The sequence below is a fragment of the Leuresthes tenuis genome, unplaced genomic scaffold (genome assembly GCF_036924035.1).
Source record: "Leuresthes tenuis unplaced genomic scaffold, fLeuTen1.0.hap1 SCAF_134, whole genome shotgun sequence".
In the NCBI taxonomy this organism is placed as follows: Eukaryota; Metazoa; Chordata; class Actinopteri; order Atheriniformes; family Atherinopsidae; genus Leuresthes; species Leuresthes tenuis.
In genome coordinates this window covers 48,965-75,059 of record NW_027325488.1, presented here as the reverse complement: position 1 = coordinate 75,059, position 26,095 = coordinate 48,965, and the positions used below count along the sequence as shown (strand labels likewise).

Below are 26,095 nucleotides of genomic sequence, written 5' to 3'. Positions count from 1 at the left end.
CAGAGGTGTTCCGCTGTAAGACGGTGTGAATGTCCGACCATAGTTGGTAAAAAGCGGGTAAGAAAAGGTTAAAATACCCGACTGTACAAAATCAATAGCGGGAGCGGAGTTGTTTGGCTACAAGAAGGTGTGAAAGTCACACCATGGTTTGTAAAAACCGGGAAGAAAAGGCTCGAAAGCCCGACTATACACAATCAAAAAGAAGGTTTGAATGTCCATCAATAATTGCTTTAAAACAAGAAAGTAAATTTTCGAATATCAAACCGTACATGATCATAAGCGGGAGAGGAGGTGTTCCGCTGTAAGACGGTGTGAATGTCCGACCATAGTTGGTAAAAAGCGGGTAAGAAAAGGTTAAAATACCCGACTGTACACAATCAATAGCGGGAGCGGAGTTGTTCGGCTACTAAAAGGTGTGAAAGTCCGACCCTGGTTTGTAAAAGCGGGTAAGAAAAGGTTCGAATGCCCGAACATACACCATCAAAAGAGGGAGCGGAGGTGTTCCGCTGTAAGACGGTGTGAATGTCCGATCATAGTTGGTAAAAAGCGGGTAAGAAAAGGTTAAAATACCCGACTGTACACAATCAAAAGAGGGAGCGGAGTTGTTCAGCTAAGAGAAGGTGTGAAAGTCCGACCATGGTTTGTAAAAAGCGGGTAAGAAAAGGTTCGTATGCCCGAATATACACTATCAAAACCGGAAGCGTAGGTGTTCGGCTGCAAGAAGGTGTGAACGTCCGACCAAAATTTGTAAAAAAGCAGTTAAGAAAAGGTTCGAATATCTAACCAAACATAATCAAAAGCGGGAGCAGAGCTGTTTGACTGCAAGTAGGTGTGACTGTCAGAGAATAATTTGCAAAAAGCTGATGAGAAAGGGTGAGAAATCCCGACTATACACCATCAAATGCGGTAGCGGAGTTGTTCGACTGTGAGTAGGTGTGATTCTCCAACCATAATTGCTGAAAAATGTGTTAGAAAAGGTAAGAATGCCGGTCCATACATCATCAAAAGCGGGAGAGGTGGTGTTCGGCTGCAAGTAGGTGTGAATGTCCATTAATAATTGCTTTAAAACATGAAAGAAAATTTTCGAATATCAAACCTTACATGATCATTAGCGGGAGAGGAGGTGTTCAGCTGCAAGAAGATGTGAATATCCACCCATAATTACTGAAAAATGGGTAGGAAAAGATGCGAATGTCCAACCATAAATCATCAAAAGCAGGAGTGGAGTTGTTCAGCTACAAGAAGGTATGAAAGTCCAACCATGGTTTGTAAAAAGCGGGTAAGAGAAGGTTCGAATACTGAAAAATGTGTTAGAAAAGGTAAGAATGCCGGACCATATATCATCAAAAGCGGGAGAGGTTGTGTTCGGCTGCAAGAAGGTGTGAATGTCCAGCCATAATTACTCACAAACGGGTAAGAAAAGGTACTATTGCCAGACCATATATGATCAAAACAGGGAGCGGAGGTGGTTCAGCTGCAAGAAGGTTTGAATGTCCGACTAAAGTTTGTAAAAAGCGGGTAAGACAAGGTGTGAATGCCCGACAATGTATGATCAAAAGAGGTGCGGAGGTTTACAGCTGCAAGAAGGTCTGAATATCCACCCATAATTACTGAAAAATGGGTAAGAAAAGGTGCGAAAGCCCAACCGCACATGATCATAAGTGGATGAGAAGGTGTTCGACTGCAAGTAGGTGTGAATGTAAGATCATAATTTGTAAAAAGCGGGTAAGAAAAGGTAAGAATGCCCAACCATAAATTATCAAAAGTGGCAGCAGAGTTTCGGCTGGTATTTATCAATGTCTAGATAGATTTCAACAAAAAACAATGTTGTACTTTGCAGTAAAAGAAAGTGCAAATCAAAAGTTTTAGGAATCCGAGAATAAGCTTATTTTCATGAGTTCTGCACGATTTCGGATTTTATGTATAAAATGAATTTCTTCACGCAAACTAAGTTAACACTGCTTTGTCCTTCATATGTACCCATTTCTACATATATTTCAAGCATAAACTTCCTCATATTACCCTGAATGAGAAAGAGCCACACTTGTGATTAAGCCATACCTCCCTTTTGAGGAGTTCTGCATGATTTGGGATTTTATCTATAAAATTAATTCCTTCACTCAAACTATGTTAAAACGGCTTTTACCTTCATATTTATCAATGTCTCGATAGATTTAAACAAAAAAACCACGTTGTACTTTTCAATAAAAGAAAGAGCCAATCAAAAGTTTTAGGAATCCGAGAATAAGCTTATTTTCATGAGTTCTGCACGATTTCGGATTTTATGTATAAAATGAATTCATTCACTCAAACCAAGTTAAAACTGCTTTTTCCTTCATATTTATCAATGTCTAGATCGACTTCAACAAAGAACAACATTGTATTTTGCAGTAGAAGAAAGAGCAAAACTGAAGGATCAGGAATCCGAGAATAAGCTTCTTTTCATACGTTCTGCATGATTTGGGATTTTATGTATAAAATGAATTCCTTCACTCAAACTAAGTTAACACTGCTTTGTCCTTCATATGTACCCATTTCTACATATATTTCAAGCATAAACTTCCTCATACTACCCTGAATGAGAAAGAACCACACTTGTGATTAAGCCATACGCCCCTTTTGAGGAGTTCTGCATGATTTGGGATTTTATCTATCAAATCAATTCCTTCACTCAAACTATGTTAAAACGGCTTTTACCTTCATATTTATCAATGTCTCGATAGATTTAAACAAAAAAACAACGTTGTTTAAATATTTCTAGACATGGTAAATATGAAGGACAAATCAGTTTTAACATAGTTTGAGTGAAGTAATGCATTTTATAAGCAAAATCCCAAATCATGCAGAACTCACGAAATGCTTTTTCTCACTTTTCACTGCTTTTTACAAACTTTGGTCGGACGTTCACACCTTCTTGCATCCGAACACCTCCGCTTCCGCTTTTGATGATGTATATTCGGGCATTCGAACCTTTTTTTACCCGCTTTTTACAAACCATTGTCGGACTTTCACACCTTCTTGCAGCCGAACACCACCTCTCCCGCTTTTAATGATGTATGGTCCAGTATTCTTACCTTTTCTAACACATTTTTCAGCAATTATGGTCGGACATTCACACCTACTCACAGCTGGACACCTCCGCTCTCGCTTTTGATTATACAATGAAGGGACATCGCTCCTTGTCTTACCAGCTTTTTACAAACTTTAGTCGAACATTCACACCTTCTTGCAGCTGAACACCTCCGCTCCCGCTTTTGATGATGTATAGTCGGGCTTTCGAGCCTTTTCTTACCCGGTTTTTACAAATTATGGTTGGACATTCAGACCTTGCAGCCGAACACCTCCGCTCTCTCTTTTGATCATACATTGTTGGGCATTCGCACCTTGTCTTACCCGCTTTTTACAAACTATAGTCAGACATTCACACCTTGCAGCTGAACCTCCGCTCCCTGTTTTGATCATGTATGGTCTGGTAATACTACCTTTTCTTCCCCCGTTTGTGAGTAATTATGGCTGGACATTCACACCTACTTGCAGTCGAACAGCTCTGCTCCCGCTTTTGATTATGTTTGGTTGGATATTCGAACCTTTTCTTAACTGCTTTTTACAAACCATGGTCGGACTTTCACACCTTCTTGTAGCCGAACAACTCCGCTCCCGCTATTGATTGTGTACAGTCGGGTATTTTAACCTTTTCTTACCCGCTTTTTACCAACTATGGTCGGACATTCACACCGTCTTACAGCGGAACACCTCCGCTCCCGCTTTTTATGGTGTATAGTCGGGCATTCGAACCTTTTCTTACCCGCTATTTACAAACTATGGTAGGACATACAAACCTTCGTGTATCCGAAAACCTCCGCTCTCTCTTTTGATCATACATTGTCGGACATTCGCACCTTTTCTTACCCGCTTTTTACAAACCATGGTCGGACTGTCACACCTTCTTGTAGCCGAACACATCCGCTCCCGCTATTGATTGTGTACAGTCGGGTATTTTAACCTTTTCTTACCCGCTTTTTACCAAGTATGGTTGGACATTCACACTTTCGTACAGCGGAACACCTCCGCTCCCTCTTTTGATGGTGTATGTTCGGGCATTCAAACCTTTTCTTACCCGCTTTTTCCAAACTATGGTCGGCTATTCACAGCTTCCTCTCCACCATACTTGTATGGTGGGATATTCACACCCACTTGCATCCGAAAACCTCCGCCCCAAATTTTGTTGATATTTAGTCGGACATTCGCACCTTACCCGCTTCTGGCAAACTATGGCCTTCTTGCAGCCAAACAACTCTGATCTCGCTTTTGATGATGTAAGGTTGGGCATTCAGACCTTGCTTCACCTGCTTTTCACCAAATATAGTCGGACATTCACACCTTCTTGCAGCCGAACACTTCCGCTCCACCTTTTAGTGTTCTATCACACCTTTTTTTTCACCGCATTTTATACATTATGGTTGGAAATTTTCAACCACTTTCATCCGAAGACCTCTCCTCCCGCTTTTGTTAATATATTTGAACTTTACTTTGACATTCAAACCTTCTTGCAGCTGAACCACCTCCGCTCCCTGTTTTGATCATATATGGTCTGGCAATACTACCTTTTCTTACCCGTTTGTGAGTAATTATGGCTGGACATTCACACCTACTCACAGCCGAACAACTCCGCTCCCGCATTTGATGGTGTATAGTCGGGCATTCTCACCCTTTCTCATCAGCTTTTTGCAAATTATGATCTGACATTCACACCTACTTGCAGTCGAACAGCTCTGCTCCCGCTTTTGATTATGTTTGGTTGGATATTCGAACCTTTTCTTAACTTCTTTTTACATATTTTGGTTGGACGTTCACACCTTCTTGTTGCCGAACACTTCCACTCCTGCTTTTGATGATGTATGGTTGGGCATTCACACCTTTTTTTGCCCATTTTTCAGGAATTATGGGTGGACATTCACACCTTGCAGCTGAACACCTCCTATCCCACTTATGATCATGTGCGGTTTGATTTTCGAAAAGTTTCTTTCATGTTTTCTAGCAATTATTGATGGACATGTAGACCTTCTTGCAGCTGAACACCTCCGCTCCCGCTTTTGATCATACATTGTCAGGCATTCGCACCTTGTCTTACCCACTTTTTACAAACTTTAGTCGAACAGTCACACCTTTTTGCAGCCGAACACCACCTCTACCGCTTTTGATGATGTATGGTCCAGCATTCTTACCTTTTCTAACACATTCTTCAGCAATTATGGTCGGACATTCACACCTACTCAGAGCCGAACACCTCCGCTCCCGCATTTGATGGTCTATAGTCGGGCATTCTACAGCGGAAAAGACTCATTCTTATGTTTGGTTAGATATTCGAACCTTTTCTTAACTGCTTTTTACAAACTTTGGTCGGACGTTCACAATATCTTCCAGCCGAACACCTCCGCTTCCGCTTTTGATGGTGTATATTCGGGCATACGAACCTTTTCTTACCCGCTTTTTACAAACCAAGGTCGGACTTTCACACCTTCTCTTAGCTGAACAACTCCGCTCCCTCTTTTGATGGTGTAGAGTCGGGTAATTTAACCTTTTCTTACCCGCTTTTTACCATCTATGGTCGGACATTCACACCGTCTTACAGCGGAACACCTCCGCTCCCTCTTTTGATGATGTATGGTTAGGCAATCGCACCTTTTCTTACCCATTTTTCAGTAATTATGGGTAGACATTCACACCTTCTTGCAGCTGAACACCTCCTCTCCTGCTTATGATCATGTGCAGTTTGATATTTGAAAATTTTCTTTCATGTTTTCTAGCAATTATTGATGGACATTCAGACCGTCTTGAAGTTGAACACCTCCGCTCCCACTTTTGATGGTGTATAGTCGGGCTTTCGAGCCTTTTCTTCCCCGGTTTTTACAAATTATGGTTGGACATTCAGACCTTCTTGCAGCCGAAAACCTCCACTCCCTCTTTTGATCATACATTGTCGGGCATTCGCACCTTTTCTTACCCGCTTTTTACAAACCATGGTCGGACTTTCACACCTTCTTGTAGCGGAACAACTCCGCTCCCGCTATTGATTGTGTACAGTCGGGTATTTTAACCTTTTCTTACCCGCTTTTTACCAACTATTGTTGGACATTCACACCGTCTTACAGCGGAACACCTCCGCTCCCTCTTTTGATGGTGTATGTTCGGGCACTCGAACCTTTTCTTACCCGCTTTTTACAAACTATGGTCAGACATTCAAACCTTCTTGTAGCCGAACACATCCACTCCTGCTTTTGATGATGGGTATTCAAACCTACTTGTTGCCCGCTTTTTATTAATTATGGGTGGACATACACACCTTGTCGCAGCCAAACACCTCCGCTCCCTGTTTTGATCATGTATGATTGGACATTCGCACCTTTTCTCACCCGCTTTTTACTATGGTCGGCCATTCACAGCTTCCTCTCCACCATACTTGTATGGTGGAATATTCACACCCACTTGCATCCGAAGACCTCCGCCCCCACTTTTGTTGATATTTAGCCGGTCATTCGCAGCTTACCCGCTTTTGGCAAACTATGGCCTTCTTGCAGCCAAACACCTCTGATCTCGTTTTTGATGATGTAAGGTTGGGCATTCAGACCTTGCTTCACCTGCTTTTCACCAAATATAGTCGAACAGTCACACCTTCTTGCAGCCGAACACTTCTGCTCCACCTTTTAGTGTTCTATGGGGTATTCACACCTTTTTTTTCATCGCATTTTATTGATTATGGTTGGAAATTCTCACCCACTCTTATCCGAAGACCTCTCCTCCTGCTTTTGTTAATATATAGTCGAGCATTCAAACCTTTTCTTACCCGCTTTTTACAAATTATGGTTGAACATTCACACCTACTTGCAGCCGAACACCTCCGCTCCCGCTTTTGATGGTGTATAGTCGGGCTTTCGAGCCTTTTCTTCCCCGGTTTTTACAAATTATGGTTGTACATTCAGACCTTGCAGCCGAAAACCTCCGCTCCCTCATTTGATCATACATTGTCAGGCATTCGCACCTTGTCTTACCCGCTTTTTATAAACTTTAGTCAGATATTCACACCTTGCAGCTGAACCACCTCCGCTCCCTGTTTTGATAATGTATGGTCTGGCAATACTACCTTTTCTTACCGGTTTGTGAGTAATTATGGCTGTATATTCACACCTACTTGCAGCCGAACACCACTTTTCCCGCTTTTGATGATGTATGGTCCGGCATTCTAGTCTTTTCTAACACATTTTTCAGCAATTATGGTTTGACATTCACACCTACTCACAGCCGAACACTTCCGCTCCCGCATTTGATGGTGTATAGCCGGGCATTCTCACCCTTTCTCATCAGCTTTTTGCAAATTATGATCTGACATTCACACCTACTTGCAGTCGAACAGCTCTGCTCCCGCTTTTGATTATGTTTGGTTGGATATTCGAAACTTTTCTTCACTGCTTTTTACAAACTTTGGTCGGACGTTCACACCTTCTTGTAGCCGAACACATCCACTCCTGCTTTTGATGATGGGTATTCAAACCTACTTGTTGCCCGCTTTTCATTAATTATGGGTGGACATACACACCTTGTCGCAGCCAAACACCTCCGCTCCCTGTTAGGATCATGTATGGTTGGGCATTCGTACCTTTTCTTACCCATTTTGCAGTAATTATGGGTGGACATTCACACCTTCTTGCATTTGAACACCTCCTCTCCCGCTTATGATCATGTGCGGTTTGATATTCGAAAATTCTCTTCCATGTTTTCTAGCAATTATTGATGGACATTCAGACCTTCTTGCAGCTGAACACCTCCGCTCCAGCTGTTGATGGTGTATAGTCGGGCTTTCGAGCCTTTTCTTCCCAGATTTTTACAAAATATGGATGGACATTCAGACCTTGTTTCAGCCGAAAACCTCCTCTCCCTCTTTTGATCATACATTGTCGGGCATTCACACCTTTTCTTACCCGCTTTTTACAAACCATGGTCGGACTTTCACACCTTTTAGTAGCGGAACAACTCTGCTCCCGCTATTGATTGTGTACAATCGGGTATTTTAACCTTTTCTTACCTGCTTTTTGCCAACTATGGTCGGACATTCACACCTTCTTACAGCTGAACACCTCCGCTCCCTCCTTTGATGGTGTATGTTCGGGCATTCGAACCTTTTCTTACCCGCTGTTTACAAACTATGGTCAGACATTCACACCTTCTTGCAGCCGAACACTTCCGCTCTACCTTTTAGTGTTCTATGGGGTATTCACACCTTTTTTTTCACCGCATTTTATAGATTATGGTTGTAAATTCTCACCCACTCTTATCCGAAGACCTCTCCTCCTGCTTTGGTTAATATATAGTCGGGCATTCGAACCTTTTCTTACCCGCTTTTTACAAATTATGGTCGAACATTCACACCTACTTGCAGCCGAACACCTCCGCTCCCGCTTTTGATGGTGTATAGTCGGGCTTTCGAGCCTTTTCTTCCCCGGTTTTTACAAATTATGGTTGGACATTCAGACCTTGCAGCCGAAAACCTCCGCTCCCTCTTTTGATCATACATTGTCATGCATTCGCACCTACTTGCAGCCGAATACTTCCGCTCCACCTTTTAGTGATGTATGGTTGGCATTTGCACCTTTTCTTACCCTTTCTTACCCTACTGATTGCTTAAGATGAAGTTGTTTTTTCTCAAACTACAACATTTTTTTAATTGTTGAAACTTGATTTGAAGTGGATAAATAAGGAGGACAAACAGTTTTAAGTCAGGCTGATAGAAGGAATTAATTTTATAGCAAAATCTGTATTTCGTCATATGTCGAGAGATGCTTATTGCTGAAGAAGTTCTTTCTCATTCTAGAAAGTACAACGTTGTTTATCGTTGAAACTTGATTAGACATGAATAAATATGAAGTACAAAGCAGTCTTAACTTGGTTAGAGTTAAGGAATTCGTTTTATAGGAGAATCCGAATTCGTGCATAACTCGTAAAATAGAGCTTATTTTCGGATTCCTGAAGAATGAGTCTGGTTCTTTCTCATAATACAAAGTTTGTTGTTTATTGTTGAAACTTCATCAGAAGTGAAGAAATAAATGAATGCCTATCAACAAATGTGGGATCTAAACTCTAGTGCTTCCTCTAAAATAATTTCCTTTCTCAATTCAGAAATGTGTGTGTGTAAGTCACAACACCCGTGACACCAAAACTCAAAGGACGTCTCCAATGAGGACCTTTAATCTGTACTCACACTTCTTCGGAGTACTTCACACTTCTTCGGACTGCTTCAAAAGTTTCACTTACCCATGAAATCTCTGTCTCACTGATGACACAACCGGGAAACACTCTTTTATTCAAATAAAAACTAAAAAGCAGTCCTATCGTCTCAGACTATCATATTTCAAAAATGATCCCAGCGCTGGTATTCAAGAAAAGGACCTGCCAGTCCTCTCTCTCAGAAAAGGCCTTGGAGGTATGAGGCTGGAACAGCTACTTCAGTCCAGGCTGGCCATGCACTGCGATCCGGTCCAGAGACACCAGTCGAGGGATCCTGTTCGTGACGCCAAAATTGTGGTGGAAATTTAGTAACGCACAGAGTCAGTTATTTTCTTCTGAGGAGATAAGAGGCTTTAATAATAATATCTTGAAAGAGAGAACAACACAGTACAGAATACAGAGTTGCTCTGACCACTGAAGCAAAAACACACAGTTATATTGCCCGCTCATCACGTCATCTGTCTTTGGTTGATAGTTGATTGTTCTTCTAACTTTCCTCCCCAACCATCAGTTTAGGTTACCCAAAAGGAGTGTATTGCTCCATCACAAGTATGCTTCTTTCACATACAGGGTAATATGAAGAATTTTATGCCTGAAACCTTTTTAGACATGCAAAAATATGAAGGACAAAGCAGTTTTAACTTGGTTTGAGTGAAGGAATTCATTTTATATCAAAATCCGGAATTGTGCATTATGGCAGCAGAATTGTAGTCTGAATACCTTTATGCCAAACAGATTTGCTTTGCCAAGGGAAGTTTTATAAATGTTTATTGTTTATGTTTACAATATATAAACTAGCAGAATAATTAATTCATCCTCCTGGTCCCTCCCACCCCGGAGAGGGCAGCCAGAGACTGGCTGCAATAGGCATCCCCGCTACCTGGGACCCAACACAGGGCAGGAGGGCCTGATGTCCACCAGGCTCGGGGCCTGCAGTCACCATATTCCGGGAGCTACTGTACCCCCAGAAGGAACCCATCCCGCCCCACCCCACTCAACCCAACCCCATCCCGGAGGACCTCTACAAAAACAAACAAACAACAACAAAAATCAAACAAACAAACAAACAAATCACCCGGTCACACCAGTCGCAGCAGCGAGACCCACCATCACCCAGGCCCCCCCCAACAGGGGAAAAGCACACCCCCACACAGACCCCCTCCCCCTCACCGCACGCCCCAACACCCTAAAAAAAATAACCACCTGCGGACACCTTGGAGTTCCCAGAGCAACAAGGCCGGCACCAGGATCTGCACCAACCCACGCATATTGTGGCATGTCCAGGGCAACCCAGACCCCCCAGGCACAGGCAGGGCCCCGCCCCGGGCGCAAGGCAGCGGCAAGCCACCAGATCCAGGCCCAGCTCCACCACCCACGCCAGAGCGGCCCGGTCACCCGGTACAGAGCCAGCAGCCACCACCCCAAGGCCCCTAAGGGACCCCGCCCCACACCGCAAGACAGCCCCACCCGCAAGCCCCCAAAACTGCCCTCCAAGCCCGACACACAGTCCCCCCCAGCAATGACCAACCCGGTCCCCACGACCCGAGAGACCACCAGACGCCCGAAGCCACACAGCCCCCCCCAGCACACACCCAACCGCCCAGAGCGACGGGACAGCAACCCACCACCAACACTATGTGATCAAGCTAATCAGAGGGGACCAGAGATAATTAAATTCAGCCAATTGATGTTTTGAGGAGGTAGACATTGTTTCCATGCTAATATAATCTAAAAGAAAATTTCTAAACTGGTTAATACACAGATTGTTCTTCGCTTTCCAGTTCATGAGAATAGTTTTCTTTGCTATACATAACACTGTGAGGATCATGTGTGCTAAGCTAAATTCCACGTTGATGTTGTCTAAGTCACCCAGTATGCACAGTGTGGGGCATGCAGGAATGCTACACTTTAGCCATGTTGATAGGTCCGCACAGACTTCAAGCCAGAACTTCTGGACAGGCGCACAAAACCACAAAGCGTGTGCATAATCATCAGGTGTGTTATCTGTGCAATGTGAGCAGATGTTTGAGTGTGTTAGACCCATCCTGAACATCCTTTGTCCTGTATAGTGTGTTCTATGAAGAATTTTGTATTGTATGAGCTGTAAATTAGGATTTTGAGTCATTCTGAAGGTGTTCAAACATATTTGTGGCCAGAAGCTATGACTAGAACTGATGGATAAATCTGCCTCCCATTTTGAGGACGGTAGAGACATTGTGTCATCTATCTTAGACAATAATTTATATATTTTTGATAGTAGTTTTGGGGTGCAGATGCTTAGAAATTCTGCTACCCTAATCGGGAGTTGTAAGTCTGGTTGGTGGAGGATATATTTCTTTGTTATTATAGACTTAAGTTGTTGATATTCTAGGAATTTATTGCTGCCTATCTCATGTTGTGATATGAGCTCATCAAATGAAATAAAATGTCCATTTTGGATTATATGTTCCAGATGTTTGATTCCTTTGATCTTCCACAGAGTAAAGTTTAGCATTTTTTTGTTTTGCAGGATGTCAGGATTGTTCCAGATGGGTGTAAGCTTACACGGGACAAGTGAAGACTTTGTTATTTTAAGAAATTCCCACCAGGCTGTCAGAGAGGTGCTGATGTTAATGCTTTTGAAACATTTGTGATTTTTTACGTTTTGACTAATAAGTGGCAGGTCAGAGATTTCCAGATTATCACACAATGCTTGTTCTATATTTATCCATGTTCATCTATTGGGCTAGGTTTAAACCATTTTGATATATACCGTAACCTATTGGCTAAGGAATAGTGCTGAAAATTAGGTAAATCTAATCCACCACTGTCCTTGGTCTTCTGTAGGGTTTTTAAACTAATACGTGGTGGTTTGTTTTTCCACGGAAATTTGGAGATGCATGAATCTAGTGACTTAAACCAAGTAGCAGGTTGGTTTTATTGGGATCATTGAGAACAAATAGTTAACTTTTGGTAGTATCATCATTTTAATGGTTGTAACTCTCCCCATAAGTGATATAGGTAAGGACTTCCAACGAGAGAGATTGTCCTCTACTGTCTTTAATAATTGCACATAAATTAGCTTTGTTAGCTCTGAGAGCCTGGAGGAAATGTTTATGCCTAAATATCTAATATTTCCTGACTGTAAAGTGATCGCAGGTATATTCTGGACCCTACAGTTAATGGGCAGAACTGTGGTCTTAGACCAATTGATAGAGTAGTCAGAAAGTGCTGAGAATTTATTTATGAGTGTGATCGTGAGTGAGAGACGTCTGTGAGTTCTGAAGGAAAAGTAATACATCATCAGCATAAAGACTTATTTTATGCTCAATATTTTGGGGTTGGATGTCTTTAATATTTCTATCTTGTCTGATAGCAGCTGCTAAAGGTTTGATGAAAATAGCAAAAGGTGAGGGAGAAAGTGAGCAACCCTGTCTTGTACTTCTCTGCAGACTGAAGCTTGGAGAAGTTTGATCATTTGTCCTGACACTTGCATTTGGGGAGTCAGTTATTTTCTTGTGAGGAGATAAGAGACTTTAATAATAATATCTTGCAAGAGAGAACAACACAGTACAGAATACAGAGTTGCTCTGACCACTGAAGCAAAAACACACAGTTATATTGCCCGCTCATCACGTCATCTGTTTTTGGGTATAATTGATTGTTCTTCTAACTTTCCTCCCCAACCATCAGTTGAGGTTACCCAGACACACTCGTAAATACCAGCCTAACCCTGTCCCCCCTAAAGTGCAGCTATCTCATTATAACAAGCCCACCATTGTAAAGAGGAATTTAAGAAAACAGGGCAGGGTGGTACCTTGCAGCTCGGTCATTTGCAGGTTATACACAGTAACACTCAATACAATGCATATAAGAATTATTTTCCATTACATTCCTCCCTTTTGATTATAATAATACCATTATATTAATCAACCCAAAAGAAACAAGGAAAATAATAACTTTATCTGTAAAACATCAGCCTGCATTTGCACACAACGTGAGTTTAAAATGCAGGCATCATAGTAATAAAGGGTCCAATGATAAACAATCAAAACATGAACAATTAAACATGATTATCTTCATCCCTCTCTAAGTCAGCGTCACTAGAGGAAAAATTTTGAAAGCAAAAAAGTTATTTGAGTCATTTGGTCTTTTTCACACTGTTGTTTAGATGGACTACATAAAATGATGTCATCCACATACTGCAAAATAGCAGAGCCTGTGGTTGATTGAAGTTAATCCAGACTAGCTTTGAGGGCAGCATTGTAAATAGTGGGACTTTCACAGTACCCCTGGCATAACCGGGTAAAAGTCCAAGATCTCCCTTCAAACTAAAAAGCAAACCAAAATGGGCTATCAGGGTGCACTGGCGACAAGTCAACCACTGAGAAAAACTGTGCATCTGATGTAATTTGAGACAAAATAGTGTGTGGGTTGGGCACAGTAGGAGCATGTGGCTGAACTGCAGCATTCACCGCTTGGAGGTCCTGTACAAAACGCCATTCATCTGGCTGGCCAGCATCTTTAATCTTTTTAACAGGAAACAATGGAGTAAGCACAGGTGAATTTTCAAAAGGAACAATAACGCCTGTTTTCTGAAAAGATTGAAAAACAGGTTTAATCCCTTTAATTGCTTCAGGCTTAAAAGGGTATTGTTTTTTACATGGACAAAAGTCTGATTTAGGGGTGACAATTACTGGTTCACAGCCTTTTATCAACCCCACATCATATTTGCTCTTAGCCCAAAGATCATTGGGCACTTCAGCCAACATGGGTATCGAAGACAAATCTGTTTCAGATAAAAAACATGCTTCAAAATGTGATTCTGTGGTAGGAATTAAGTCCACAGTTCTTTGACAATGTATTGTACTCAAAAATGTTTTTTTGTATGCTGACAATCGTTCAGAAAACATCAAATTTGGATCAGCAGGTGAAACAGTCCACTCCATTTATTTCTGACATGTAGCAACAAACTCTCCCACACCTTGTCACTGCCAGTGTGTACGTTTGGCCAAGGAAATGTGAGGGCGAGTACCACAAACATTAAAAAAATCGAAGTGCTCTGGAGTGAGCAACACAGCCAATAAAGTAGGCGCACATATTTTTTCACTTCTTCTCATAGTCATTGTCAGGCCCCAAAGAAATGTGTGATGTGCAGTGCAAATCAGTAGGTTGCATGAAATCAGAAAGGGGTGAAACTAACGCTTTTGCTTCTTCCACTAGTTGTTGTGAAAAAGGAGAGCTGGGAAGTTTCCACTCATAAGCATATGTAAGTGCCGATGAATCAAACTGCACTGCTGTGAAAACTTTGTCAGGCTGTAACATAACCTTAACACCCTCTGGTGTAGAAGTTAAAATAATGCCTAATTTACACATGAGATCACAGCCCATCAGGTTAATGGGACACAACTCTGATAACAAAAATGAGTGTTTGAAGGAGAGCTCATCGGGAGTGACAACACGCAATGGGCATTGTCATTTTCTCCTTCACAACCTGGCCTGATGCAGACATACAGTAAACGTGGTTTCCACTTAACTTTGGAGGACAATCAAACTCCCCTGACGTCACTACTGATGAACATAAGTTCCTATATTCTGAGAGAAATATCTTTGCTCTAGGACGGAAATAGCATGCAAACCTTTACTACGTGAATCACAGTCGGCAAGCGTTGCTTCACTACACAGAGCAGGAAAAATGTGTGAGTGTGTTTGTGCTATCACCCATTAGTGGAGGCTCCGCTGCCGCGTGACGTCCAGAACCTGCCTCCCACCCTCAGTCAGCCTTTTGCCCAATTTCATCACTTTTTAGCTGTGGACAGTCCTTCTTCCAGTGTCCAGTCTGGCCACAGTAAAAACAAATATTCGGATCATAGCTCTGGCGTGGCTCCTCTCCCACACGTCCACGTCTTCGACTTCGGCCTCGTCCTCTGTTTACACCAACTGCGTAATACATGGTCATGGTTGCCACATGCATCTCCTTTTCACACTTGTCCCTTTTGGTTGTCTTACGCGTCTCAACTTGGTTCTGAGCATGGCGAGCATATCGGCGAACGTCAGCCAAACGAGGACCCTCACACCATCCCACGTAAATGTTCTTTACTTCAGTGGCGACATCTATATAATATTGTCTGGGTCCCGTTAAAACATGTATTTTTCCCATCTAATTCCTTGTTTGCTTTAAAACAAGTATTCCCCATTTTCTATCCCTTCAGTAGCCAACCAGTTTGTATGGAGTACACTGGAGCAACTTGACTGATCAGTAAAACACTGCTTTTGTTGTCACCGCAAGGCTTCCCCCGTCGGTTGTTTCACTGAGACACTACTGAGTAACTACAACTCAACACAGTTTATACACATAACATTCATATACATACTAACAAACAAACAAACAATAATTTATCGCAATTTTCTCATCTCTGTTTGAACGTACACCCAGGTAAATATTCCTGTAGTCTTCTCATACCGACTATGGACCCATTCATTGTTTAACTTCACTGTTTTGCAAATCCTAATTGAATATTACACATTGACATTGAACTTTACTGGATAAGCAGGTCTTCATTGCATTCAGCAGCCTATATGTGAGCATCTATGTGTAAGCTGTTCTTCTTTGCATTTATCAGCAGCAAGCAATTCTTCACTGCACATGCATATGTAAATAGTAAAACAATTCCAATGTGTTAGCGAAACCTTCTATATCACAGTGGTTTCTAAGATCTATTTTAAGTTCTTTGCCATCAGTGAGATGACATAGTTTACAAAGTGTGTCAAATTATCACTGAAGATCTTTTCAGGAATTTCAAATCTAGAAATGAGTTATTTTACGCGTGATTTTGCTACTGAGAGTGCATCTGCTTGTGCACATGGAAATATTTCAGACCATTTGGTAAAAACCTCTGTTGTCACTGAGCAGAATCGTTTCCCTTAACATTAATTTAGTTCAATGAAATCTACACAATAATGAAATAATGAAATACAAACAAATATGTTGAAAAAGATACACTGGCTTAGGGAATTATCTTCGTTTTGGTCTTAGATTGCCCTGTGGAATGTATTTTGCACATATTTGACCTGCTAGACAAAACTTTATTCATTTATTTATTCTAAAAAAAAAATTCAATAATTAGTAAAACCATATGCTGTAAAAACCTTGTTCATTATTGCTTCCATCCCTCCTGTTGAGACATGACATGGTCCGTGGCTCAATACTGCAGCATATTTAAACAAATTCTTTGGCAGTATGGTTTTCCTTCCGGTCATTCATACGAGTCTATTGTAGATGGCAATTGAATAACATCTAATAATGCTAAAATATTTGTAGTTTATACATTTAGCTGTGGATGTCAACATACCTGTTTTTCCAATGCTGTGTTAACACATGTACAGTTGAGAAGGCATACTGACTGTCAGTGTAAACGTTAACAACCTTTTTGTTATTTAATTTACAAGCTTCAGTTAAAGCTACCAATTCGACTGCTTGAACAGAGTAATTTTTTGGTAGTTGGTGTTTTAAGAAAACTTCAGTTTCTGTTACTACTGCAAATCCTGTAGCATTTGTGCCATCAGGGTTTTTTGCTTGACCTGTTGAATAAATATAGTTATTTCTGCATTTTCATAACGTATATCAGTTAAGTCTGGCCTGGGTAAAACACTGATGGTTATTTCTGACATGCAATCATGAGGCTTTCCATCTGTGGGGTAGGTAGCAGTGTGGATGGATTAAGTGTAGCACATCTCTCGACAACAAGGTGTGGCTGTGAAAGAAGAACTGTTATGTAGGAGAGATGTCTGGTAAAGATATTTTGTTAAGTAACCATATCACAGCCACTGCATGAGGTACCTTAAGTGTTAATGGGTGAAATAACACCATTATTGTTGATGCCTGCACTGCCAATGGCTTCTGGCCATTGATTCAAAAGTACGATCTCGTCCCTGTTTCCCCCTTTCAGTGGACACTTGCCCCTAATTACCGCAATTCAGCAGGGGGTCTTTCATTAGGAGTACTGGACTCCCCCGTGCACGGTTTCAGCTCCGACCCTGGAAAGCGGAAAAAACGTTGAGATCTGGTTTGAGGACCCAATTGTTGAGAAAAGTCTCTCAATGAGACTCAGAGTTGCTGGAGTCAGTTAATGCAAATGTTTAATCTTGCAGCAAGTTCAAGAATGTGTGTGTGAATGGGTGTATGTGTGCGAACGTGTGTGAGTTTGTGTATGTGAGAGTTTAATGAACCTGTTATCCACAGGCAGGTCTTAACTAGTATGGCACAGGTCCAGCCTGTCTCATCTTTTTTGGAAGGTCCAGCGCTCGGCCGTAACCCTTCTGTCTGTTTGGACTCTCACATACATTCGGTTAATCATAGAAAAACGAGAACAAAACTTTTTAGCCCCTTAAATTCATAAAACAGACATGGTGCAGTTATTTCCATTCTAGAAAATAAGAGTAATCACCACCATTCCTATAAATTCTGGATATTCTAACAATCTGAATCTTTTTTAAATGTTCGATGAAGCCCTTTGCTGTTCTGTTTAGAGACTCAGCTGATCATAAACCAAGTTTTGCTCTTGAACCAAGCTTCTAAACTCTTCACCTTTTTCATTTCTCAGTTAGTATTCACTTTAAAACTGATTAAAAGATAAATTAAATGAATGCCTATCAACAAATGTGGGATCTAAACTCTAGTGCTTTCTCTAAAATAATTTCCTTTCTCAATTCAGAAATGTGTGTGTGTAAGTCACAACACCCGTGACACCAAAACAGCTTTCTTTTCTCTCTTTTCTCTACACTCTGCACTGTGAGCACACACACCAAATCAGAAAGGCTTTTTTCTCTCTTTTCTACATTATGGACTGTGGGGACACAAAACCGCTCTCTCTCTTTTTTTTTTTGATTGTGTGCCAGGGCGTTGTCTCACGTATTAGATTATGCTTAAGATACGAATGGGTTTATCAGTCACATCAGAATCCATACATACTGATCCTCCCGTAATAAAATGGTCGGATCTTATCAAACACACTTTGTTTCTTGTGACAAGTCAGCGAAACAGCGTATACACGTCAAGACACTGAATCAAGTTTGCCACAAGAACTCATAAGTTTGGCAGTATTGCTCTGCCGTCAGCAATCATACACCCATTTTATTTTCATGAGACATGTGCAGGCACCTGTTCATCTACTGTTCTATCACTATGAATTAGTTTATCTATTATCAATAAGGATACTTCTACAACTACTATCAAAGTATGTCCGGACTTCTTATGTTGTCAGTTGCTATATATGAATAAGTGGGTTGCTACTGAAAAGCATTAAGCATGTCACACAGCCCAAACATATAACATTTCAGGACACTTACACAACACATTCAAATCAAACAGTCAGACAACATACAAGAACATATACCCCAGCCGGCATTGCTCCCTGCCTATTTTCCTACAACTCACTATGTGTGCGCACACCTTTATTCACAAACTCTTCAACTTATACTCTTTTACCGAAGCTGCTACAGCTCGATTGGCCAAATACCCTTAGATCCTATTTCGGTGAATTTGACATCTGCCTTGTATGTAACAGATTAGCGGTTTAGCAGTTTTAATTTAGTTTGAGTGAAGGAATTCATTTTATAGCAAAATCCGAAATCGTGAAGAACTCATGAAAGTAAGCTTATTCTCGGATTCCTGAAACTTTAGATTTGCTCTTTCTTTTACTGCAAAGTACAACGTTGAGCAGCACTAATGAGTTGTTTCTATTTTTGGCAGGCTTTACCTTTGCGGATGAAGCCCTTTCTGTCTGTGCAAAAGAAATCTTGTTACTGTGCAGAGTGACTTCTCTGACTAGAGTCGCCTTACTTGTTGCGACTGTGCCGATGTTCGAAGCTGGAGTGCAAAGTTGTTGCTTGAATGGTGCTCGCTGGAGCGTGTGGTAGTGTAAAGTTATACCATTTAAAAGGGCTGAAGAGTGCTCAGTGCAGCGGGTGGGCGGAGGTGCAAAGTGACACTATGGCCATAAAAAGAACACCGCTACAAGTGCGCATTGTGCCAGGAAGGGCCCTCGGACGTGAACCAGTGGACAGTTATCGCTTCTCGGCCTTTTGGCTAAGATCAAGTGTAGTATCTGTTCTTATCAGTTTAATGTCTGATATGTCCTCTATGCGAGACTACATATTAAATGGATTTTTATCAATAGGAGTTGAAAAAGGAGCTTGCTCCGTTCACTCCAAGCATCGACCCGGTACTGCAGTGCCGCTGGGAACGGTGCGCTCTCCTCTGCTCTTGTGAAAAAGCAAACAGCGGTGCAGGATGGAAGTTTCAGGGAGCCTAAGATGAAACTTTCTTTTAATCTGCTGATAAAAGAGAGTGAATGCGAAGCAGACTTTAACACGGCTCTGGGAGCGAGCCGAGTGCGGGCTAACCGGGAGAATTGCTTGAAAGAAACGCGACACCGAATGAGCAGTCAGATCAAAGCCTCAATACGGTGTTCCCGTGTTGTTTGTGGCTGCCTTGTCTTTTGCACAGAGTAAAAGACAAGGCAGCCATCGAATAGGGCCCGATTGTTCCTACTTGGTCAGCCGAGGAGCAAGGGGGGGGAGCAAGCGTCTCAACCAAGCAAAGCTCACCATGGGGAAGGTGGCTATGCCAACTAGCCTGATGCCCTGCTCCCGCAGTGATGGATAATCATACACTGGTTTCTCTTCATAATGTACAAGTCTTTCGCCTTTTACTAAAGACTTCCGTGGAGAGCAGCACTAATGAATTGTTTCTATTTTTGGCAGGCTTTACCTTTGCGGGTGAAGCCCTTTCTGTCTGTGCAAAAGAAATCTTGTTACTGTGCAGAGTGACTTCTCTGACTAGAGTCGCCTTACTTGTTGCGACTGTGCCGATGTTGCTTGAATGGTGCTCGCTGGAGCGTGCGGTAGTGTAAAGTTATACCATTTAAAAGGGCTGAAGAGTGCTCAGTGCAGCGGGTGGGCGGAGGTGCAAAGTGACACTATGGCCATAAAACGAACACCGCTACAAGTGCGCATTGTGCCAGGAAGGGCCCTCGGACGTGAACCAGTGGACAGTTATCGCTTCTCGGCCTTTTGGCTAAGATCAAGTGTAGTATCTGTACTTATCAGTTTAATATGTGATATGTCTATGCAAGGACTACATATTAAATGGATTTTTATCAATAGGAGTTGAAAAAGGAGCTTGCTCCGTTCACTCCAAGCATCGACCCGGTACTGCAGTGCCGCTGGGAACGGTGCGCTCTCCTCTGCTCTTGTGAAAAAGCAAACAGCGGTGCAGGATGGAAGTTTCTTTAATCTGCTGAGAAAAGAGAGTGAATGCGAAGCAGACTTTAACACGGCTCTGGGAGCGAGCCGAGTGCGGGCTAACCAGGAGAATTGCTTGAAAGAAACGCGACACCGAATGAGCGGTCAGAACAAAGCCTCAATACGGTGTTCCTGTGGTGTTTTTATAAAATGCGGTGTAAAAAAAGGTGTGAATGCCCCATAGAAAACTAAAAGGTGGAGCGGAAGTGTTCGGCTGCAAGAAGGTGTGAATGTCCGACTATATTTGGTGAAAAGCAGGTGAAGCAAGGTCTGAATGCCCAACCTTACATCATCAAAAGCGAGATCAGAGGTTTTTGGCTGCAAGAAGGCCATAGTTTGCCAAAAGCGGGTAAGGTGCGAATGATCGGCTAAATATCAACAAAAGTGGGGGCGGAGGTCTTCGGATGCAAGTGGGTGTGAATATCCCACCATACAAGTATGGTGGAGAGGAAGCTGTGAATGGCCGACCATAGTTTGCAAAAAGCGGGTGAGAAAAGGTGCGAATGTCCAACCATACATGATCAAAACAGGGAGCGAATGGAAAGCTATAGGCCGATCACGTTGCTCTGTGTGGACTACAAAATTGTGGCTCGAGTCCTAGTTGGTCGTCTTCGGAAGGCTCTACCTCATGTAATCCATGAGGATCAGACGTGTGGGGTGGAGGGAAGGCTAATACAGTGGAATCTGGGATTGGTGAGGGACTGTATTCATTGGGTGGAGGAGCGGGGGATCAATATGAGTTTGGTGGGGTTAGATATGGAGAAAGCGTTTGACAGGGTGAACCACAGGTTTCTTTTTGCAGTTTTGGAGAGGATGGGATTTGGGCCCCGTTTTATAGAGTGGTTGGAGATCATGTACAAGGGGGTGGGGAGCAGAGTTATGGTGAACGGGCACTTGGGTACAGTGGTGGCACAGAGAACTGGGGTGAGGCAGGGATGCCCACTCTCCCCGCTGCTCTTTGTGGCTTACATGGAGCCGCTGGGTTCGGTGGTGCGGGGGGACCCGGGTGTGGTGGGTCTGCACCTTCCTGGAGCAGGTCCGGACAAGTTGACAGTGATGCAGTATGCGGATGACATGACCTTTTTTTTGACAACAGAGAGGTCGGTCACACGGCTGTTGAAAGTGGTGGAGAGTTTTTCAATAGTGTCGGGGGCCAAGGTGAACTTAGGGAAGTCCACCATTAAGTTTTTTGGACCATGGGCTGGTAGGGTGGGAGGCCTAGCTGGTCTGCCCCAGTGCCAGGGCCCAGTGAGAGTCCTGGGGGTAGAGTTTCAGGGAGAAGGGAGTGCAGCATTAAATTGGGGAAGGCGTCTGGCTGCAGCCCGTTCGCGGATGGGGCTGTGGAAATCCCGGCAACTTTCCTTAAGTGGTAGAGTGCTGGTTTTGAAGGCTGATATTTTGCCATTTTTGGTATACCTAGCGTATGTTTTTCCTTTACCTCCTCAATATAGGAGAAGTTTCATGAGAGATGTTTTTTCCTTTGTATGGGGGGGGTATGAATATGTGAGAAGGGAGTGGATGTACCAGGAAGTTCGGATGGGAGGGAGGGGTGTGCCGGACATCCCACTTAAGTTGGATGTGGTTTTCTTTTCCTTTTTGTGCAGGTCTGTGCAACAGACAAGTGGCCATCATTTTCAGGCACTTTTGCTGTTTTGGTTGTCATTCCCCTTCAGGAGATTGGTGTCCTGGGACAATAGAAGGCCAAAGGGGGATGTCTTACCCCCGTATTATAGGCAGGTGGTATGCTGGGGGAAAAAGCACCCAGAGTGTCAGGAGGGGGACCTGTGCTTCAGTCACCGGCGCCTGTACAGGGCTCTGGTGGAAAAAAGGGGGCTGGTGGGGGTGTATGGGGTGGGGCAACAAGGGTGGGTTTTCACACAGCAGAAAGGTCTCACAAACAGGGCGAGGGATATAAATTGGCTCGCCTTACACAGGAGGTTGCCAGTCAGGGAAGTTTTAAATAGACACGGGTTGACACGGGGGAGTTTGTGCCCAAGGGAGGGGTGTGGGGCTGATGAGACAATTGAGCATGTGTTTTGGGAATGTGGGTTTGCAACAAAAGTGTGGGTTGAGTTGGTTCTTTTTTTTCCAAGATTGGGGTCTTTAAAGTATGACATGATAATGCTGGGCTTGGGTTTAAGGGGGAAAGGTAGGGAGGGTTTTCTGTTATGGTTGGTTCTGTCTATGGGAAAGGTGGCGCTGTGGGATGCAAGGACGGCGTTGATTAAAAACAATGTGGACTGGCAGGTGGGAAGGGTGGTGGCAAGGGTGAGGGCAGAGATTGGATGCATGAGAAGAATGGAGGAGGAAAAGTACGGGTATCACGCTGCAAGAGAGCGATGGAAGACTTTATTTTCATGAGCGGGTAGTGTTTCTTTGTGGTTGTTTCTTATGTTTGTATGGTTTTTGTGTCGGACATGTAAAGCATTACTTTGACTGTTTTGTCATGTTGTTCTAAATGTTTCTTGGAAGTTTTGTAATAAAAAAAAAAAAAAAAAAAAATAAAAAAATCTGTACTTATCAGTTTAATATGTGATATGTCTATGCAAGGACTACATATTAAATGGATTTTTATCAATAGGAGTTGAAAAAGGAGCTTGCTCCGTTCACTCCAAGCATCGACCCGGTACTGCAGTGCCGCTGGGAACGGTGCGCTCTCCTCTGCTCTTGTGAAAAAGCAAACAGCGGTGCAGGATGGAAGTTTCTTTAATCTGCTGAGAAAAGAGAGTGAATGCGAAGCAGACTTTAACACGGCTCTGGGAGCGAGCCGAGTGCGGGCTAACCAGGAGAAGTGGTTTAGAATTTCCAACCATTATCTATAAAATGCGGTGAAAAAAAAGGTGTGATAGAACACTAAAAGGTGGAGCGGAAGTGTTCGGCTGCAAGAAGGTGTGAATGTCCGACTATATTTAGTGAAAAGCAGGTGAAGCAAGGTCTGCATGCCCAACCTTACATCATGAAAAGCGAGATCAGAGGTGTTTGGCTGAGAGAAGGCCACAGTTTGCGATGCAATAATTAAAGGCCTCATGCCAGATGTCGCCACTGAAGTAAAGAACATTTACGTGGGATGGTATGAGGGTCCTCGTTTGGCTGACGTTCGCCGATATGCTCGCAATGCTCAGAACCAAGTTGAGACGCGTAAGACAACCAAAAGGGACAAGTGTGAAAAGGAGCTGCATTTGGCAGCCATGACCATGTATTACGCAGTTGGTGTAAACAGAGCACGAGGCCGAAGTCGAAGACGTGGACGTGTGAGAGAGGAGGTCGAAATGGGCCACGCCAGAGCTATGATCCGAATATTTGTTTTTACTGTGGCCAGACTGGACACTGGAAGAAGGACTGTCCACAGCTGAAAAGTGATGAAATTTGGCCAAAGGCTGACTGAGGGTGGGAGGCAGGTTCTGGACGTCACGCGGCAGCGGAGCCTCCACTAATGGGTGATAGCACAAACACACTCACACATTTTTCCTGCTCTGTGTAGTGAAGAAACGCTTGCCGACTGTGATTCACGTAGTAAAGTTTTGCATGCTATTTCCGTCCTAGAGCAAAGATATTTCTCTCAGAATATAGGAACTTATGTTCATCAGTAGTGACGTCAGGGGAGTTTGATTGTCCTCCAAAGTTAAGTGGAAACCACGTTTACTCTATGTCTGCATCAGGCCAGGTTGTGAAGGAGAAAATGACATCGCCCATTGCGTGTGTCACTCCCGATGGGCTCTCCTTCAAACACTCATTTTTGTTATCAGAGTTGTGTCCCATTAACCTAATGGGCTGTGATCTCATGTGTAAATTAGGCATTATTTTAACTTCTACACCAGAGGGTATTAACGTTATGTTACAGCCTGACAAAGTTTTCACAGCAGTGCAGTTTGATTCATCTGCACTTACATATGCTTATGAGTGGAAACTTCCCAGCTCTCCTTTTTCACAACAACTAGTGGAAGAAGCAAAAGCGTTAGTTTCACCCCTTTCTGATTTCATGCAACCTGCTGATTTGCACTGCACATCACACATTTCTTTGGGGCCTGACAATGACTATGAGAAGAAGTGAAAAAATATGTGCGCCTACTTTATTGGCTGTGTCGCTCACTCCAGAGCAATTCGATTTTTTTAATGTTTGTGGTACTCGCCCTCACATTTCCTTGGCCAAACCTACACACTGGCATTGACAAGGTGTGGGAGAGTTTGTTGCTACATGTCAGAAAGAAACGGATTGGACCGTTTCACCTGCTGATCCAAATTTGATGTTTTCTGAACGATTGTCAGCATACAAAAAAATATTTTTGAGTACAATGCATTGTCAAAGAACTGTGGAATTAATTCCTACCACAGAATCACATTTTGAAGCATGTTTTTAATCTGAAAAAGATTTGTCTTCGATACCCATGTTGGCTGAAGTGCCCAATGATCTTTGGGCGAAGAGCAAATATGATGTGGGGTTGTTTATTGTTGAAACTAGATTAGAAGTAGATAAATATGAAGGACAAAGCAGTTTGAACTTGGTTTGAGAGAAGGAATTAATTTTATTGCAAAATCCGAATTCATGCATAACTCGTCAAATAGATAGTGATGTGTCGTTCGTGAGCGATTCGTTCGACATGAACAAATTTTTTATATGACTCGGGAGTAACGAGTTGTCTCAGTGAGTGATTCGTTCATTTTCATGCAGTACCCTTCCTCACCACATGGCAGGCGGCAGCTTCATAAGCTCAGTCAGCAGGACAGGAAACAGTATTGATTCGTTCATGACTCAACTCCTCGACTGACAGGTCCTCGCACAGGAAACAGTATTGATTAGTTTACGACTCAACTCCTTGGGTCTTCGTTCATTTGTCACGTTTTAAATTCTACGTTTCATTTGACAGGCTGAAGAGCAGTAGGCACAACAGTTCGTTCACAAACCGGATCATTAATCTCATAGACTATTCTACCATCAACAACTTGGAAACCACAATCGACTCTCTAGATGCAGAAAAAGCATTTAATGGAGTGAACTGGAAATTTTTTTACAAACTATGCTCGGACATTCAAACCTTCTTGTAACCGAACACATCCAGTCCTGCTTTTGATGATGTATGGTTGGGCATTCGCACCTTTTTTTTTACCCATTTTTGAGGAATTATGGGTGGACATTCACACCTTCTTGAAGCTGAACACCTCCTCTCCCACTTATGATCATGTGCGGTTGGATATTCGAACATTTTTTTTCATGTTTTCTAGCAATTATTGATGGACATTCAGACCTTCTTGCAGCTGAACACCTCCGCTCCCGCTTTTGATGGTGTATAGTCGGGCTTCCGAGCCTTTTCTTCCCCGGTTTTTACAAATTATGGTTGGACATTTAGACCTTCTTGCAGCCGAAAACCTCCGTTCCCTCTTTTGATCATACATTGTCCGGCATTCGCACCTTTTCTTACCCGCTTTTTACAAACCATGGTCGGACTTTCACACCTTTTAGTAGCCAAACAACTCCGCTCCCGCTATTGATTGTGTACAGTCGGGTATTTTAACCTTTTCTTACCCGCTTTTTACC

The 26,095-nt window shown here is 42.8% G+C and overlaps 3 non-coding genes and 1 pseudogene across 3 annotated transcripts; all 4 read left to right on the top strand.

Moving 5' to 3' along the window:
• Positions 1-19,325: 19,325 nt before the first annotated feature.
• Positions 19,326-19,515, top strand: LOC140287432 (U2 spliceosomal RNA). Its single transcript, XR_011911605.1, has one exon. It is a non-coding gene; the product is annotated as a U2 spliceosomal RNA (small nuclear RNA).
• A 411-nt stretch (positions 19,516-19,926) lies between these two features.
• Positions 19,927-20,040, top strand: LOC140287441 (U5 spliceosomal RNA). The gene has a single exon (XR_011911608.1). It is a non-coding gene; the product is annotated as a U5 spliceosomal RNA (small nuclear RNA).
• Positions 20,041-20,315: 275 nt separating this feature from the next.
• Positions 20,316-20,503, top strand: LOC140287444 (U2 spliceosomal RNA). The gene has a single exon (XR_011911611.1). It is a non-coding gene; the product is annotated as a U2 spliceosomal RNA (small nuclear RNA).
• A 2,513-nt stretch (positions 20,504-23,016) lies between these two features.
• Positions 23,017-23,222, top strand: LOC140287437 (U2 spliceosomal RNA; annotated as a pseudogene).
• The last annotated feature ends 2,873 nt before the right edge of the window (positions 23,223-26,095 follow it).